This window comes from Dendrobates tinctorius, unplaced genomic scaffold (assembly GCF_039654945.1).
Source record: "Dendrobates tinctorius isolate UK_male_01 unplaced genomic scaffold, ASM3965494v1 ptg000059l, whole genome shotgun sequence".
In the NCBI taxonomy this organism is placed as follows: domain Eukaryota; kingdom Metazoa; phylum Chordata; class Amphibia; order Anura; family Dendrobatidae; genus Dendrobates; species Dendrobates tinctorius.
In genome coordinates, this window is record NW_027361727.1 from 11,340,421 (window position 1) to 11,358,994 (window position 18,574).

Below are 18,574 nucleotides of genomic sequence, written 5' to 3' on the forward strand. Positions count from 1 at the left end.
ATAACATTGCCTGTCCCGTGATGGAGGTTTTTAGCCATTAAAAATAGTCTGCAACGTTTCTATCACCCTGATGGTAGCATAGATACAATGTTCGGACAGGGAACCGTTGTCTCAAGCGAAACCGTGGATTCATCGCTTGCCATCAAACTCTTCTGTTATTTGCAACATGTGAGACAGGCGAGATCTGCTCCAACGTTCTCTTCTGTTGGACCCCAAAAACCACAGGAATCTCCTTTGGAAGCATTTACTTCTGCCACTGACCATGAACCATAGTCATCCCCTCCATAGTTTGCTGGTAATTGTGAGCCACCATCATCTACATTACAGGTGAAGAGGGTGGTTTTGACACCAAGATTATTATTCCAAAACCTCAGTCTACTGCAGGCTTACTTGCCCCCATGTTAGGTTAGTTTGACCATACATTCATAGCTCATAACATAAATTACTTCTGAGTAATCTCTTCCCCAAAATGGTGATCTGTTCCAAAATCATCTTCTGTTGGACCACATAGTCCACAAAGATCTCCTCTCAAAGGCGGCTTCTGTTGGTTCCCATGGTCCATAACCATCTCCTCTATAGTTAGCTTCAAGTAGACTGGTCTTCTGCCAGTGACCGTGCGCTGCCATCGTCTCCATTATCATCCTCAGGTGGCTTTGCCTTTTACTGAGTCCTGGGGTAGAGGAGGTAGAGTTATGCCAAAACCTTAGCTAAGTGCAGAATTACCTTATCTGGTCCACCATCGAGTGACGTTACAGACCTATTAGTGTAGATTTTTCCTGGGTAATGTATCATCTCCCCAGCAATTGTTTCTCTAGTTGTTGTTCTTTACCTCCTCACACTCATGATTAGTCTGTAGGGGGGTGGCATTGACCACAGGAAAAAAAAGATTTCATACGTGCCCTAAAAAATTTTTTTTTTAAAGTCTCCAGCAATACCTGGTAATTTTTTCACTAATGTCATCAGCTGTTGACATCGGAGTTTTATTTTAGGTACTTAAAGTGTCAAAGTTACGGGGTGGGGATTCCAAAATAAATTATTTTTTTCACTGTACATTGTAACTAAATAACTTAAATTGTGGACGAGGTGTGAAACAAAACCTTAATCCACATGATATTTGAGAAACATTTAGTTGGTTTAATACCCCCCCACCACCACCACCCTTCACGTTGGCTGTAGAAAAGCCAAAAGCATTACAAGTAATGGAAACGTGTCCGATGAGCTCATATAGATGACATATCCACTGGAAACGCGAGAGCAAGAGAGGCAGCCAAGAAGCATGGACAGCGTGTGCTCCTCTATGGATGTAGCAGATGGACCGGAACTGAAACCAGCAAGTAACTATCAACGTACACAAGTTCTGGAATTGCAGGGGAAAAAAAGAACCCAATGGGACAACAGCAGCTGACATTGTATTTTTCTAAATTAGGATGTGCCGCTTGTGCTTGTTTTTTTCTTATTTTTAGCCTTGTGATATAAGCAGTAAACAGAATTAGTAATTTGCATTGAATGAACACAAGTCATGTTTTTGGACGGCCTTACATCTGAGATCACACAAGTCCATGAATTGGTCAAGAACTGGAGTCATTCTCTTCACAGATTTCTGTTTGTACTGGGAAGTTACAGATGTTTTACACAGGAAAGATGTATATCTTTGTACCGTGTTAGCCAGTAGATAGAAGAATATTTAGAATTGAGAGTCCTCAGTGGTTGATACCATCTTTTCAGTTAGCCATTAAAAGGTAACACATTGCAAGCTTTCGAGACTACTCAGGTCTCTTCATCAGGCAAAGACTAATACAACATCTGAAGAATCACATATTTATGCACAAAACAGCACAGAAATAACGCAATAGATAAGTGACGTGAAGCAGAATTGTTATTATGGGAGAGTGATAAACATAAATATTGGAACAGTTGATAGATAAGGAGTGTGAAGGTTTTATTGTCCTCTGATTGGGGGCATCACAACACAGTACCAGACCCCAATCAGAGGACAATAAAACTTTCACACTCCTTATCTATCAACTGTTCCAATATTCATCCCTCTCCCATAATGACAGTTCTGCTTCACGTCACTTGTCTATTGCTTTATTTCTGTGCTGTTTTATGCATAATATGTGATTCTTCAGATGTTGTATTAGTCAATGCCTGATGAAGAGACCTGAGTAGTCTCGAAAGCTTGCAATGTGTTACCATCTTTTCAGTTAGCCATTAAAAGGTATCAACCACTGAGGACTCTCAATTCTAAAGATGTTTTACATGCAGATACAGTGGGGAAAAAAAAGTATTTAGTCAGTCAGCAATAGTGCAAGTTCCACCACTTAAAAAGATGAGAGGCGTCTGTAATTTACATCATAGGTAGACCTCAACTATGGGAGACAAACTGAGAAAAAAAAATCCAGAAAATCACATTGTCTGTTTTTTTTCATTTTATTTGTATATTATGGTGGAAAATAAGTATTTGGTCAGAAACAAAATTTCATCTCAATACTTTGTGATATATCCTTTGTTGGCAATGACAGAGGTCAAACGTTTTCTGTAAGTCTTCACAAGGTTGCCACACACTGTTGTTGGTATGTTGGCCCATTCCTCCATGCAGATCTCCTCTAGAGCAGTGATGTTTTTGGCTTTTCGCTTGGCAACATGGACTTTCAACTCCCTCCAAAGGTTTTCTATAGGGTTGAGATCTGGAGACTGGCTAGGCCACTCCAGGACCTTGAAATGCTTCTTACGAAGCCACTCCTTCGTTGTCCTGGCGGTGTGCTTTGGATCATTGTCATGTTGAAAGACCCAGCCACGTTTTATCTTCAATGCCCTTGCTGATGGAAGGAGGTTTGCACTCAAAATCTCACGATACATGGCCCCATTCATTCTTTCATGTACCCGGATCAGTCGTCCTGGCCCCTTTGCAGAGAAACAGCCCCAAAGCATGATGTTTCCACCACCATGCTTTACAGTAGGTATGGTGTTTGATGGATGCAACTCAGTATTCTTTTTCCTCCAAACACGACAAGTTGTGTTTCTACCAAACAGTTCCAGTTTGGTTTCATCAGACCATAGGACATTCTCCCAAAACTCCTCTGGATCATCCAAATGCTCTCTAGCAAACTTCAGACGGGCCCGGACATGTATAGGCTTAAGCAGTGGGACACGTCTGGCACTGCAGGATCTGAGTCCATGGTGGCGTAGTGTGTTACTTATGGTAGGCCTTGTTACATTGGTCCCAGCTCTCTGCAGTTCATTCACTAGGTCCCCCCGCGTGGTTCTGGGATTTTTGCTCACCATTCTTGATCATTCTGACCCCACGGGGTGGGATTTTGCGTGGAGCACCAGATCGAGGGAGATTATCAGTGGTCTTGTATGTCTTCCATTTTCTAATTATTGCTCCCACAGTTGATTTCTTCACTCCAAGCTGGTTGGCTATTGCAGATTCAGTCTTCCCAGCCTGGTGCAGGGCTACAATTTTGTTTCTGGTGTCCTTTGACAGCTCTTTGGTCTTCACCATAGTGGAGTTTGGAGTCAGACTGTTTGAGGGTGTGCACAGGTGTCTTTTTATACTGATAACAAGTTTAAACAGGTGCCATTACTACAGGTAATGAGTGGAGGAAAGAGGAGACTCTTAAAGAAGAAGTTACAGGTCTGTGAGAGCCAGAGATCTTGATTGCTTGTTTCTGACCAAATACTTATTTTCCACCATAATATGCAAATAAAATGAAAAAAAAACAGACAATGTGATTTTCTGGATTTTTTTTTCTCAGTTTGTCTCCCATAGTTGAGGTCTACCTATGATGTAAATTACAGACGCCTCTCATCTTTTTAAGTGGTGGAACTTGCACTATTGCTGACTGACTAAATACTTTTTTTCCCCACTGTATGAACTTGCTCCGACAATGTAAGACTTAGGGTCTATCATTTAGCATCTGTCACCTGAGCATCTTGCAATCTCCGATAACTTTTTTTTTTTGTCTAAATGCTACAATGTATTCTATTAATTTATTTCCTCGAGATCCATTAGACCTTTTCTTGGTGGGACCCAAGCTATTATGCAGCCTGTCTACCTTTGACAGGAGCAGCCAAAAAACCATCCATTAGGGTAAGCAAATCTATAAATTAAGTACCACCTTACTCTCTTAATTCCTTTGGAAGCAGTAAGTAGCAGCCATGTGCTACTAATCCAAATGCTCTTGATTACTGTTTTTTTCATTAGCAAGTGTGACCGCCTCTATAAAAGCAGAAGTTTTGACAGTTTGCTGGTCAGGAGTGTGTTCACACAATGCCAAGGAGAAATAAATCTGCAATAATCTTTAAGCAATTGTTACTGCCTGCAATCTAAGAAGTCTTCTAAGGCCATTTCCAAATAATTTGAAATGTACACTGAGAAGGATTCTCTGTCTTGAATGTTTTTTTTTTGGTTTTTTTTTACTTGTGATTAGGCTTCCCAGGAGTTGATATCCAAGAAAATTCACCCCTCAAAAAAATACCATGTAATTCTCAGATAAATTACAAAAATTCAAGTGCTACCGCTCAGACTCTAAAGGCCTGAGCATGGTAAATGTTCATATTTGTGACCGTACAATTGGAAAGACTGAATAAGTATAGATTGCTTGGAAGGCCTGCTAAAAAGAACATGTCAGCACAGCGCAAATTCGTAAAGTTGCATCTGATCAGACGTTAAGACTTCAGGAACAATGTTCTTTGGACAGATAAGAATAAAGTGATAACTTGACCAACACCCTGAACCACATGTGATGAAAACCAAACACCGCATCTACACACAAACGTGTCATACCACCTGTCAGCCATAGTGGGTGATTTTTGCTTATTTTGCAGCCACACAGCTCCTTGCAAGCTTTGAGTTGACCTGACCCATCCAATCGGCATGACTGCACGGACGCAAGAGTGTTCATGTAAAAAAGTTAAATATAGCAAATATCTCTAAATGCAGCAACAAGGATTTTTTTAATACTTTGAAATAAGTCATACAATTACCAAATATTACAAATACTGTAGTTTTATTAAACACTCACTATACCAACGCTAATATATCAAAAATAACCATGTACAAGGGTCAAAATGCCGCACCATGACCATGTTACCAGCACAGACAGTTCTACTCACTATTCTGCTAACTCCATAGTGCTCCACACAGTATCACTGCCTCACGTTTGTTCTCTCCACAGTAACAGTATCAACAAAGATAAAATGAATTATTTTGATGTCCAGCGACCTCATATACAGTATAAATGATTACTTCTATCTCATACACAGTACTATGGTTATCATCCCTCTTGTGGCTCCCATACAATATTACAATTCCTCCCCAGACAAGGATAAATTGTGATGTCGCAGTACAGAGACAATCCAGAGCAATGTCACAGTAGAGTAATGTCGCAGTACAGAGACAATCCAGAGCAATGTCACAGTACAGAGACAATCCAGAGTAATGTCATAGTACAGAGACAATCCAGAGTAATGTCACAGTACAGAGATAATCCAGAGTAATGTCACAGTACAGAGACAATACAGAGTAATGTCATAGTGCAGGTGTACTGTACTAACTGATGTCACATTTGAAAGAGAGACTATACAATTAATTTAATCTTTTTATTGTGACATCAGTGTTATCTCTGTACAGGGAAAATACACAGCGATATAGTACAAGGATAATATCCATGGTGATGTAATGTCACAATCCAAGTATACATAGTGATGTCACAGTAGAGGGAGAATAAAAGTGGTGTCACAGGACAAAGGTATTAGTGATGTCACAGAATAATAAATAATATACGCGGTAATGTCACAATAGAAGCATATTACATAGCGATGTTCCTGTGATGTGAGATCACTGGTTGTTATCCCTGTTTTGTAACAATACACAGTACAGGGACAGTACTCTGGGTGATGTCAGAGCACAGGGATAGTGCAAAAATAAATGTCCGTAGCAGGATTATACACCGTGATGTCACAAGACAGAAATAATACTCTGGGTGATGTCATGGTGCAGGGATTATACTCTGGGTGATGTCACGGTACAGGAATAATACTCTGGGTGATGTCATGGTGCAGGGATTATACTCTGGGTGATGTCACGGTGCAGGGATCATACTCTGGGTGATGTCACTGTACAGGGATAATACTCTGCGTGATGTCACGGTGCAGGGATTATACTCTGGGTGATGTCACGGTGCAGGGATAATACTCTGGGTGATGTCACAGTACACGGATAATACTGATGTCATAGTACAGGGATGATAATCTGGGTGATCTCACAGTGCAAGAATAATAAACAGTGATGTCACGGTACAGGGATAATACACAGTGATGTCACAGTACAGGGATTATACTCTGGGTGACGTCACGGTACAGGGATTATACTCTGGGTGACGTCACGGTACAGGGATTATACTCTGGGTGATGTCACGGTACAGGGATTATACTCTGGGTGATGTCACGGTACAGGGATTATACTCTGGGTGATGTCACGGTACAGGGATTATACTCTGGGTGATGTCACAGTACAGGGATTATACTCTGGGTGATGTCACGGTGCAGGGATTATACTCTGGGTGATGTCTTGGTACAGGAATAATACACTGTCACAGTACAGGGCTAATACACTGTCACAGTACAGGGCTTATACTCTGGGTGATGTCACGGTGCAGGGATTATACTCTGGGTGATGTCACGGTGCAGGGATTATACTCTGGGTGATGTCACGGTGCAGGGATAATACTCTGCGTGATGTCACGGTGCAGGGATAATACTCTGGGTGATGTCACGGTACAGGGATTATACTCTGGGTGATGTCACGGTACAGGAATATTACTCTGGGTGATGTCACAGTACAGTGATTATACTCTGGGTGATGTCACGGTGCAGGGATTATACTCTGGGTGATGTCACGGTACAGGGATTATACTCTGGGTGATGTCACAGTACAGTGATTATACTCTGGGTGATGTCACGGTGCAGGGATTATACTCTGGGTGATGTCACGGTACAGGGATAATACACTGTCACGGTACAGGGATTATACTCTGGGTGATGTCACGGTGCAGGGATTATACTCTGGGTGATGTCACGGTACAGGAATAATACTCTGGGTGATGTCACGGTACAGGGATTATACTCTAGGTCATGTCACGGTACAGGGATTATACTCTGGGTGATGTCACGGTACAGGGATTATACTCTGGGTGATGTCACGGTGCAGGGATTATACTCTGGGTGATGTCACGGTACAGGAATAATACTCTGGGTGATGTCACGGTGCAGGGATTATACTCTGGGTGATGTCACGGTGCAGGGATTATACTCTGGGTGATGTCACGGTACAGGGATAATACACTGTCACGGTACAGGGATTATACTCTGGGTGATGTCACGGTACAGGGATTATACTCTGGGTGATGTCACGGTACAGGAATATTACTCTGGGTGATGTCACAGTACAGTGATTATACTCTGGGTGATGTCACGGTGCAGGGATTATACTCTGGGTGATGTCACGGTACAGGGATTATACTCTGGGTGATGTCACAGTACAGTGATTATACTCTGGGTGATGTCACGGTGCAGGGATTATACTCTGGGTGATGTCACGGTACAGGGATAATACACTGTCACGGTACAGGGATTATACTCTGGGTGATGTCACGGTGCAGGGATTATACTCTGGGTGATGTCACGGTGCAGGGATTATACTCTGGGTGATGTCACGGTACAGGAATAATACTCTGGGTGATGTCACGGTACAGGGATAATACACTGTCACGGTACAGGGATAATACTCTGGGTGATGTCACGGTACAGGAATAATACTCTGGGTGATGTCATGGTGCAGGGATTATACTCTGGGTGATGTCACGGTGCAGGGATTATACTCTGGGTGATGTCACGGTGCAGGGATTATACTCTGGGTGATGTCACGGTACAGGGATAATACACTGTCATGGTACAGGGATTATACTCTGGGTGATGTCACAGTACAGGGATAATACTCTGGGTGATGTCACGGTACAGGAATAATACTCTGGGTGATGTCACGGTGCAGGGATTATACTCTGGGTGATGTCACAATACAGGGATAATACACTGGGTGATGTCACGGTGCAGGGATAATACACTGATGTCACGGTACAGGGCTAATACTCTGGGTGATGTCACGGTACAGGGATTATACTCTGGGTGATGTCACGGTACAGGGATAATACACTGTCACAGTACAGGGATTATACTCTGGATGATGTCACAGTACAGGGATAATACACTGTCACGGTACAGGGATTATACTCTGGGTGATGTCACGGTTCAGGGATAATATAATGTCATGGTACAGGGATAATACTCTGGGTGATGTCACGGTGCAGGGATAATACTCTGGGTGCTGTCACGGTACAGGAATAATACTGAGTGATGTCACGGTACAGGGATAATACACTGTCACGGTACAGGAATAATACTCTGGGTGATGTCACGGTACAGGAATAATACACTGTCACGTTACAGGGATTATACTCTGGATGATGTCACTGTACAGGGATAATACACTGTCACGGTACAGGGATTATACTCTGGGTGATGTCACGGTGCAGGGATAATACTCTGCGTGATGTCACGGTGCAGGAATTATACTCTGGGTGATGTCACGGTGCAGGGAATAATACTCTGGGTGATGTCACAGTACACGGATAATACTGATGTCATAGTACAGGGATGATACTCTGGGTGATCTCACAGTGCAAGAATAATAAACAGTGATGTCACAGTACAGGGATAATACACAGTGATGTCACAGTACAGGGATTATACTCTGGGTGATGTCACGGTACAGGGATTATACTCTGGGTGATGTCACAGTACAGGGATGATACTCTGGGTGATGTCACTGTACAGGGATGATACTCTGGGTGATGTCACAGTACAGGGATGATACACCGTGATCTCACAGTACAGAGATGATGCTCTGGGTGATGTCAGGGTACAGAGATGATACTCTGGGTGATGTCACAGTGCAGGGATAATACTGATGTCACAGTACAGGGATTATACTCTGGGTGATGTCACAGTACAAGAATAATACACAGTGATGTCACGGTACAGGGATAATACCCTGAGTGATGTCACGGTGCAGGGATTATACTCTGGGTGATGTCACAGTACAGGGATGATACTCTGGGTGATGTCACAGTACAGGGATGATACTCTGGGTGATGTCACAGTACAAGAATAATACACCGTGATCTCACAGTACAGAGATGATGCTCTGGGTGATGTCAAGGTACAGAGATGATACTCTGGGTGATGTCACAGTGCAGGGATAATACTGATGTCACAGTACAGGGATTATACTCTGGGTGATGTCACAATACAGGGATAATACACTGGGTGATGTCACGGTACAGGAATAATACTCTGGGTGATGTCACGGTGCAGGGATTATAGTCTGGGTGATGTCACGGTGCAGGGATTATAGTCTGGGTGATGTCACGGTGCAGGGATTATAGTCTGGGTGATGTCACGGTGCAGGGATTATACTCTGGGTGATGGCACGGTGCAGGGATTATACACTGTCACGGTACAGGGATAATACTCTGGGTGATGTCAAGGTACAGGGATAATACTCTGGGTGATGTCACGGTACAGGGATTATACTCTGGGTGATGTCACGGTACAGGGATAATACACTGATGTCACGGTACAGGGCTAATACTCTGGGTGATGTCACGGTACAGGAATAATACACTGTCACAGTACAGGGATTATACTCTGGATGATGTCACAGTACAGGGATAATACACTGTCACAGTACAGGGATTATACTCTGGATGATGTCACAGTACAGGGATAATACACTGTCACGGTACAGGGATTATACTCTGGGTGATGTCACGGTACAGGGATAATACACTGTCACGGTACAGGGATTATACTCTGGATGATGTCACAGTACAGGGATAATACACTGTCACGGTACAGGGATTATACTCTGGGTGATGTCACGGTGCAGGGATAATACACTGTCACGGTACAGGGATAATACTCTGGGTGATGTCACAGTACAGGGATAATACACTGTCACGGTACAGGGATTATACTCTGGGTGATGTCACGGTGCAGGGATAATACTCTAGGTGCTGTCACGGTACAGGAATAATACTGAGTGATGTCACGGTACAGGGATTATACTCTGGGTGATGTCACGGTGCAGGGATAATACTCTAGGTGATGTCACGGTACAGGAATAATACTCTGGGTGCTGTCACGTTACAGGGATTATACTCTGGATGTCACTGTACAGGGATAATACACTGTCACGGTACAGGGATAATACTCTGGGTGATGTCACGGTGCAGGGATAATACTCTGCGTGATGTCACGGTGCAGGGATTATACTCTGGGTGATGTCACGGTGCAGGGAATAATACTCTGGGTGATGTCACAGTACACGGATAATACTGATGTCATAGTACAGGGATGATACTCTGGGTGATCTCACAGTGCAAGAATAATAAACAGTGATGTCACGGTACAAGGATAATACACAGTGATGTCACAGTACAGGGATTATACGCTGGGTGATGTCACGGTACAGGGATTATACTCTGGGTGATGTCACAGTACAGGGATTATACTCTGGGTGATGTCACAGTACAGGGATTATACTCTGGGTGATGTCACAGTACAAGAATAATACACAGTGATGTCACGGTACAGGGATAATACCCTGAGTGATGTCACGGTGCAGGGATTATACTCTGGGTGATGTCACAGTACAGGGATTATACTCTGGGTGATGTCACAGTACAGGGATGATACTCTGGGTGATGTCATAGTACAAAAATAATACACCGTGATCTCACAGTACAGAGATGATGCTCTGGGTGATGTCAGGGTACAGAGATGATACTCTGGGTGATGTCACAGTGCAGGGATAATACTGTTGTCACAGTACAGGGATGATACTCTGGGTGATGTCACAGTACAAGAATAATACACCGTGATGTCACAGTACAGAGATGATGCTCTGGGTGATGTCACAGTACAGGGATTATACTCTGGGTGATGTTACAGTACAGGGATTATACTCTGGGTGATGTCACAGTACAGGGATAATACTGATGTCACAGTACAGGGATTATACTCTGGGTGATGTCACAGTACAAAAATAATACACAGTGATGTCACGGTACAGGGATAATACCCTGAGTGATGTCACGGTGCAGGGATTATACTCTGGGTGATGTCACGGTACAGGGATTATACTCTGGGTGATGTCACGGTACAGGAATAATACTCTGGGTGATGTCACGGTACAGGGATTATACTCTGGGTGATGTCACGGTACAGGGATTATACACTGTCACGGTACAGGGATTATACTCTGGGTGATGTCACGGAACAGGGATAATACACTGTCACGTTACAGGGATTATACTCTGGGTGATGTCACGGTGCAGGTATAATACACAGTGATGTCACGGTACAGGGATAATACTCTGGGTGATGTCACGGTACAGGGATAATACACTGTCACGGTACAGGGATTATACTCTGGGTGATGTCACGGTACAGGGATAATACTCTAGGTGCTGTCACGGTACAGGAATAATACTCTGGGTGATGTCACGGTACAGGAATAATACACTGTCACGGCACAGGGATTATACTCTGGGTGATGTCACAGTACAGGGATTATACTCTGGGTGATGTCACGGTACAGGGATAATACACTGTCACGGTACAGGGATTATACTCTGAGTGATGTCACGGTACAGGGATAATACACTGTCACGGTACAGGGATTATACTCTGGGTGATGTCACGGTGCAGGGATAATACTCTGGGTGATGTCACGGTGCAGGGATAATACTCTGCGTGATGTCACGGTGCAGGGATTATACTCTGGGTGATGTCACGGTGCAGGGATAATACTCTGGGTGATGTCACAGTACACGGATAATACTGATGTCATAGTACAGGTATGATACTCTGGGTGATCTCACATTGCAAGAATAATAAACAGTGATGTCACGGTACAGGGATAATACACAGTGATGTCACAGTACAGGGATTATACTCTGGGTGATGTCACGGTACAGGGATTATACTCTGGGTGATGTCACGGTACAGGGATTATACTCTGGGTGATGTCACAGTACAGCGATGATACTCTTGGTGATGTCACAGTACAAGAATAATACACCGTGATCTCACAGTTCAGAGATGATGCTCTGGATGATGTCAGGGTACAGAGATGATACTCTGGGTGATGTCACAGTGCAGGGATAATACTGATGTCACAGTACAGGGATGATACTCTGGGTGATGTCACAGTACAAGAATAATACACCGTGATCTCACAGTACAGAGATGATGCTCTTGGTGATGTTAGGGTACAGGGATTATACTCTGGGTGATGTCACAGTACAGGGTTTATACTCTGGGTGATGTCACAGTGCAAGAATAATACACAGTGATGTCACGGTACAGGGATAATACCCTGAGTGATGTCACGGTGCAGGGATTATACTCTGGGTGATGTCAAGGTGCAGGGATTATACTCTGGGTGATGTCTCGGTGCAGGGATTATACTCTGGGTGATGTCACGGTACAGGGATTATACTCTGGGTGATGTCACGGTACAGGGATTATACTCTGGGTGATGTCACGGTACAGGGATAATACACTGTCACGGCACAGGGATTATACTCTGGGTGATGTCACGGTACAGGGATAATACTCTGGGTGATGTCACGGTGCAGGGATAATACACTTTCACGGTACAGGGATTATACTCTGGGTGATGTCACGGTGCAGGGATAATACTCTAGGTGATGTCACGATACAGGAATAATACTCTGGGTGATGTCACGGTACAGGAATAATACACTGTCACGGTGCAGGGATTATACTCTGGGTGATGTCTCGGTACAGGAATAATACACTGTCACGGTACAGGGATTATGCTCTGGGTGATGTCACGGTACAGGGATAATACACTGTCACGGTACAGGGATTATACTCTGGGTGATGTCACGGTGCAGGGATAATACTCTGGGTGATGTCACGGTGCAGGGATTATACTCTGGGTGATGTCACGGTGCAGGGATAATACTCTGGGTGATGTCACGGTGCAGGGATAATACTCTGGGTGATGTCACAGTACACGGATAATACTGATGTCATAGTACAGGGATGATACTCTGGGTGATCTCACAGTGCAAGAATAATAAACAGTGATGTCACAGTACAGAGATGATGCTCTGGGTGCTGTCAGGGTACAGAGATGATACTCTGGGTGATGTCACAGTGCAGGGATAATACTGATGTCACAGTACAGGGATGATACTCCGGGTGATGTCACGGTGCAAGAATAATACACCGTGATCTCACAGTACAGAGATGATGCTCTGGGTGATGTCAGGGTACAGGGATTATACTCTGGGTGATGTCACGGTACAGGGATTATACTCTGGGTGATGTCACGGTACAGGGATAATACACTGTCACGGCACAGGGATTATACTCTGGGTGATGTCACGGTACAGGGATAATACTCTGGGTGATGTCACGGTGCAGGGATAATACACTTTCACGGTACAGGGATTATACTCTGGGTGATGTCACGGTGCAGGGATAATACTCTAGGTGATGTCACGATACAGGAATAATACTCTGGGTGATGTCACGGTACAGGAATAATACACTGTCACGGTACAGGGATTATACTCTGGGTGATGTCACGGTACAGGGATAATACTCTGGGTGATGTCTCGGTACAGGAATAATACACTGTCACGGTACAGGGATTATGCTCTGGGTGATGTCACGGTACAGGGATAATACACTGTCACGGTACAGGGATTATACTCTGGGTGATGTCACGGTGCAGGGATAATACTCTGGGTGATGTCACGGTGCAGGGATAATACTCTGGGTGATGTCACGGTGCAGGGATTATACTCTGGGTGATGTCACGGTGCAGGGATAATACTCTGGGTGATGTCACAGTACACGGATAATACTGATGTCATAGTACAGGGATGATACTCTGGGTGATCTCACAGTGCAAGAATAATAAACAGTGATGTCACAGTACAGAGATGATGCTCTGGGTGCTGTCAGGGTACAGAGATGATACTCTGGGTGATGTCACAGTGCAGGGATAATACTGATGTCACAGTACAGGGATGATACTCCGGGTGATGTCACAGTGCAATAATAATACACCGTGATCTCACAGTACAGAGATGATGCTCTGGGTGATGTCAGGGTACAGGGATTATACTCTGAGTGATGTCACAGTGCAGGGATTATACTCTGGGTGATGTCACGGTACAGGGATGATACTCTGGGTGATGTCACAGTACAAGAATAATACACCGTGATCTCACAGTACAGAGATGATGCTCTGGGAGCTGTCAGGGTACAGAGATGATACTCTGGGTGATGTCAGAGTGCAGGGATAATACTGATGTCACAGTACAGGGATGATACTCCGGGTGATGTCACAGTGCAAGAATAATACACCGTGATCTCACAGTACAGAGATGATGCTCTGGATGATGTCAGGGTACAGGGATTATACTCTGGGTGATGTCAGAGTGCAGGGATAATACTGATGTCACAGTACAGGGATTATACTCTGGGTGATGTCACAGTACAGGGATGATACTCCGGGTGATGTCACAGTGCAAGAATAATACACCGTGATCTCACAGTACAGAGATGATGCTCTGGATGATGTCAGGGTACAGGGATTATACTCTGGGTGATGTCACAGTACAGGGATAATACTGATGTCACAGTACAGGGATTATACTCTGGGTGATGTCACAGTACAGGGATGATACTCTGGGTGATGCCACAGTACAAGAATAATACACCGTGATCTCACAGTACAGAGATGATGCTCTGTGAGCTGTCAGGGTACAGAGATGATACTCTGGGTGATGTCAGAGTGCAGGGATAATACTGATGTCACAGTACAGGGATGATACTCCGGGTGATGTCACAGTGCAAGAATAATACACCGTGATCTCACAGTACAGAGATGATGCTCTGGGTGATGTCAGGGTACAGGGATTATACGCTGGGTGATGTCACAGTACAGGGATAATACTGATGTCACAGTACAGGGATTATACTCTGGGTGATGTCACGGTGCAGGGATTATACTCGGTGATGTCACGGTGCAGGAATTATACTCTGTGTGATGTCACGGTACATGGATAATACTTTGAATGATGTCACAGTGCAGGGATTATACTCTCAGTGATGTCACGGTACAGGGATAATACACAGTGATGTCACGGTACAAGGATAATGTAAAAAATAAATTTCAGAGTACATGTACAAATTGCTGTCACATTACATGGCCAATATAAATAATACACAGTTCAGGTAGAATTCATTTGGTGATGTCACAGTACACGTATGGCAAATAGTGATGTCACAGCACAGAGATAATGCACAAAGTGATGTCACATTACATGCTTAATACCAACAGTGATATTTCAAGAATAATATTTATGGCGATTTCAAAATACATGGATAATACAATCAGTAATGTCACAGTAACAAAATAATATGCACTTTTGTGTCACAGTAAAGTGAATGCACAAAGTGATTTCACAGTACGAGCATATAGGACATTGATAATACACACTGGCCGCCCAGGTGGAACACTGCACACATTGGCCGCCCAGGTGGAAGAGGCTGCGCACACTGGCCGCCCAGGTGGAAGAGGCTGCGCACACTGGCCGCCCAGGTGGAAGAGGCTGCGCACACTGGCCGCCCAGGTGGAAGAGGCTGCGCACACTGGCCGCCCAGGTGGAAGAGGCTGCGCACACTGGCCGCCCAGGTGGAAGAGCCTGCGCACACTGGCCGCCCAGGTGGAAGAGGCTGCGCACACTGGCCGCCCAGGTGGAAGAGGCTGCGCACACTGGCCGCCCAGGTGGAAGAGCCTGCGCACACTGGCCGCCCAGGTGGAAGAGCCTGCGCACACTGGCCGCCCAGGTGGAAGAGGCTGCGCACACTGGCCGCCCAGGTGGAAGAGGCTGCGCACACTGGCCGCCCAGGTGGAAGAGGCTGCGCACACTGGCCGCCCAGATGGAAGAGGCTGCACACACTGGCTGCCTAGGTGAAATATACTGCATTAAAATGGCTGCACAGTGGCTAAAGAGGAGGAAAAGGCTGCACTTATGAGGCATCCTCAATCTGTGCAGTCACATTAAATTAACTTCAAATCTACTCATTTCGTGTTCATCTTTTCTGTTTACATAAGGTGACAATCTGCAGGAAGATGTGTAATGCTCTACTAATGGTGACACGTTTAAGGATACCGCTTGTTGTCCATTATTTTTTCTGTCAGGTTGGTTGATTGGAATCTCCTTTAAGCCTTGTACAGACTCGTAAACGGCCAAATTCCCCTTTGTGTATCCCAGGTGATCAATCGTGTTTAACTCCATTGGCAGAATTCTGTACAGTTCAGCCGCTCATTGGTTGCCAGGAATATGTCGGGTTTCAGAAAATGTCCAAACTCCTGTCAGCAGAATGAGACACTGTACAGAAAAACCTGGCAGCGATTTTTCGCTTTTGTTCCCACGGATTAAACCAGATCATTTGTATTGTTTGTGGAATGTTGGGTGCAAAAAGAAGTGTCACAAAACACAGGATTCCGGAATGATGAAGCCGGACAACTGGAGAAGGAGCATGTACAGTATATTGTAAAATACATCCCTCAACACTTACTCAATGATCAGGTTGTCCGTTTCAATGCAACAATGAAGAAGAAATTCTAAACCGTGTTAAGGATCCAACAATGAAAGACAAAATAAAATATTCTAGTAAATTCTGTATCAGTTCAGCTGTAAAAAAAAAATAGAATGAAAATTATACACAATAAAGCCCAAAGATAAAAAAAGGAAATAATCTCATAGATTCAGTATTATAGTAGTTACAGTGGTGTGAAAGGGTTTGCCCCCTTTCTGATTTCCTGTATCTTTTCCATGTTTGTCACACTTAAATGTTTCAGATCACCAGACAAATGTAAATATTAGACAAAGATAACACAAGTAATCACAGAATTCAGTTTATACATGAAGGTCTTTATTGTTAAGGGAAAAGAAATCCAAACCTACAGAGCCCTGTGTGAAAAAGTGATTGCCCCTTAACCCCTTCACTACCAAAGGTGGTTTGCATATTAACTCCCGTGCCAATTTTTACAATTCTGACCACTGTCCCTTTATGAGGTAATAACTCTGAAATGCTTCCATGGATCTCGGTGATTCTGACATTGTTTTCTCGTGACATATTGTACTTCATGTTAGTGGTAAAATTTCATTCACATAACTTGTGTTTATTTGTGAAAAAAACAGAAAATAGGCGAAAATTTTGAAAATTTTGCGATTTTCCAACTTTGAATTTTTATGCTCTTAAATCACAGAGATACGGCACACAAAAAAACTTAATGAGTAACATTTCCCACATGTTTACTTTACATCAGCACAATTTTGGAACCAAATTTTTTTTTGTTAGCAAGTTATAAGGGTTAAAAGTTGACCAGCGATTTCTCATTTTTGCAACACCATTTTATTTTTTACGGACCACATCACATTTCAAGCCACTTTGAGGGGTCTATATGATAGAAAATACCCAAAAGTGACACCATTCTAAAAACTGCACCCCTTAAGGTGCTCAAAACCACATTCAAGAAGTTTATTACCCTTCAGGTGCTTCACAGGAATTTTTTGAATATTTACAAAAAAAAGTAACATTTAACTTTTTTTCACCAAAAAAATTCTTCAGGTTCAATTTTTTTTATTTTACCAAGGATAACAGGAGAAATTGGACTGCAAAAGTTATTGTGCAATTTGTCCTGAGTACGCTGATACCTGATATGTGGGGGGGAACCACCTGTTTCGGCGGATGGCAGAGCTCAGAAGGGAAGGAGCGCCGTTTGACTTTTTCAATGCAAAATTGTCTGGAATTCAGATCGGACGCCATGTCACATTTGGAGAGCCCCTGATGTACCTAAACAGTGGAAACCCCCCACAAGTAACCCCATTTTGGAAACTAGACCACCCAAGGAACTTATCTAGATGTGTGGTGAGAACTCTGAACCCCCAAGGGCTTCACAGAAGTTTATAACATACAGCCGTACAATTAAAGATATTTTTTCCACAAAAATTATCTTTTCACCCTCAATTCTTATTTTTCCAAGGGTAACAGGACCCTAAAAGTTATTGTGCAATTTGTCCTGAAAACGCTGATGCCCCATATGTGGGTGTAAACGACTATTTGGGCGCATGGCAGAGCTCGGAAGGGAAGCAGCGCCATTTGACGTTTTTGGCTGGAATTGAGATCGGACACCATGTCGCGTTTGGAAAGCCCCTGATGTACCAAAACAGTGGAAACCCCCCACAAATGACCCCATTTTGTAAACTAGACCCCCTAAGGAACTTATCTAGATGTGTGGTGAGCACTTTGAATCCCCCAGTGCTTCACAGAAGTTTATAATGCCCAGTCGTGAAAATAAAAAAAATCGTATTTTTTCCACAAACATGATCAT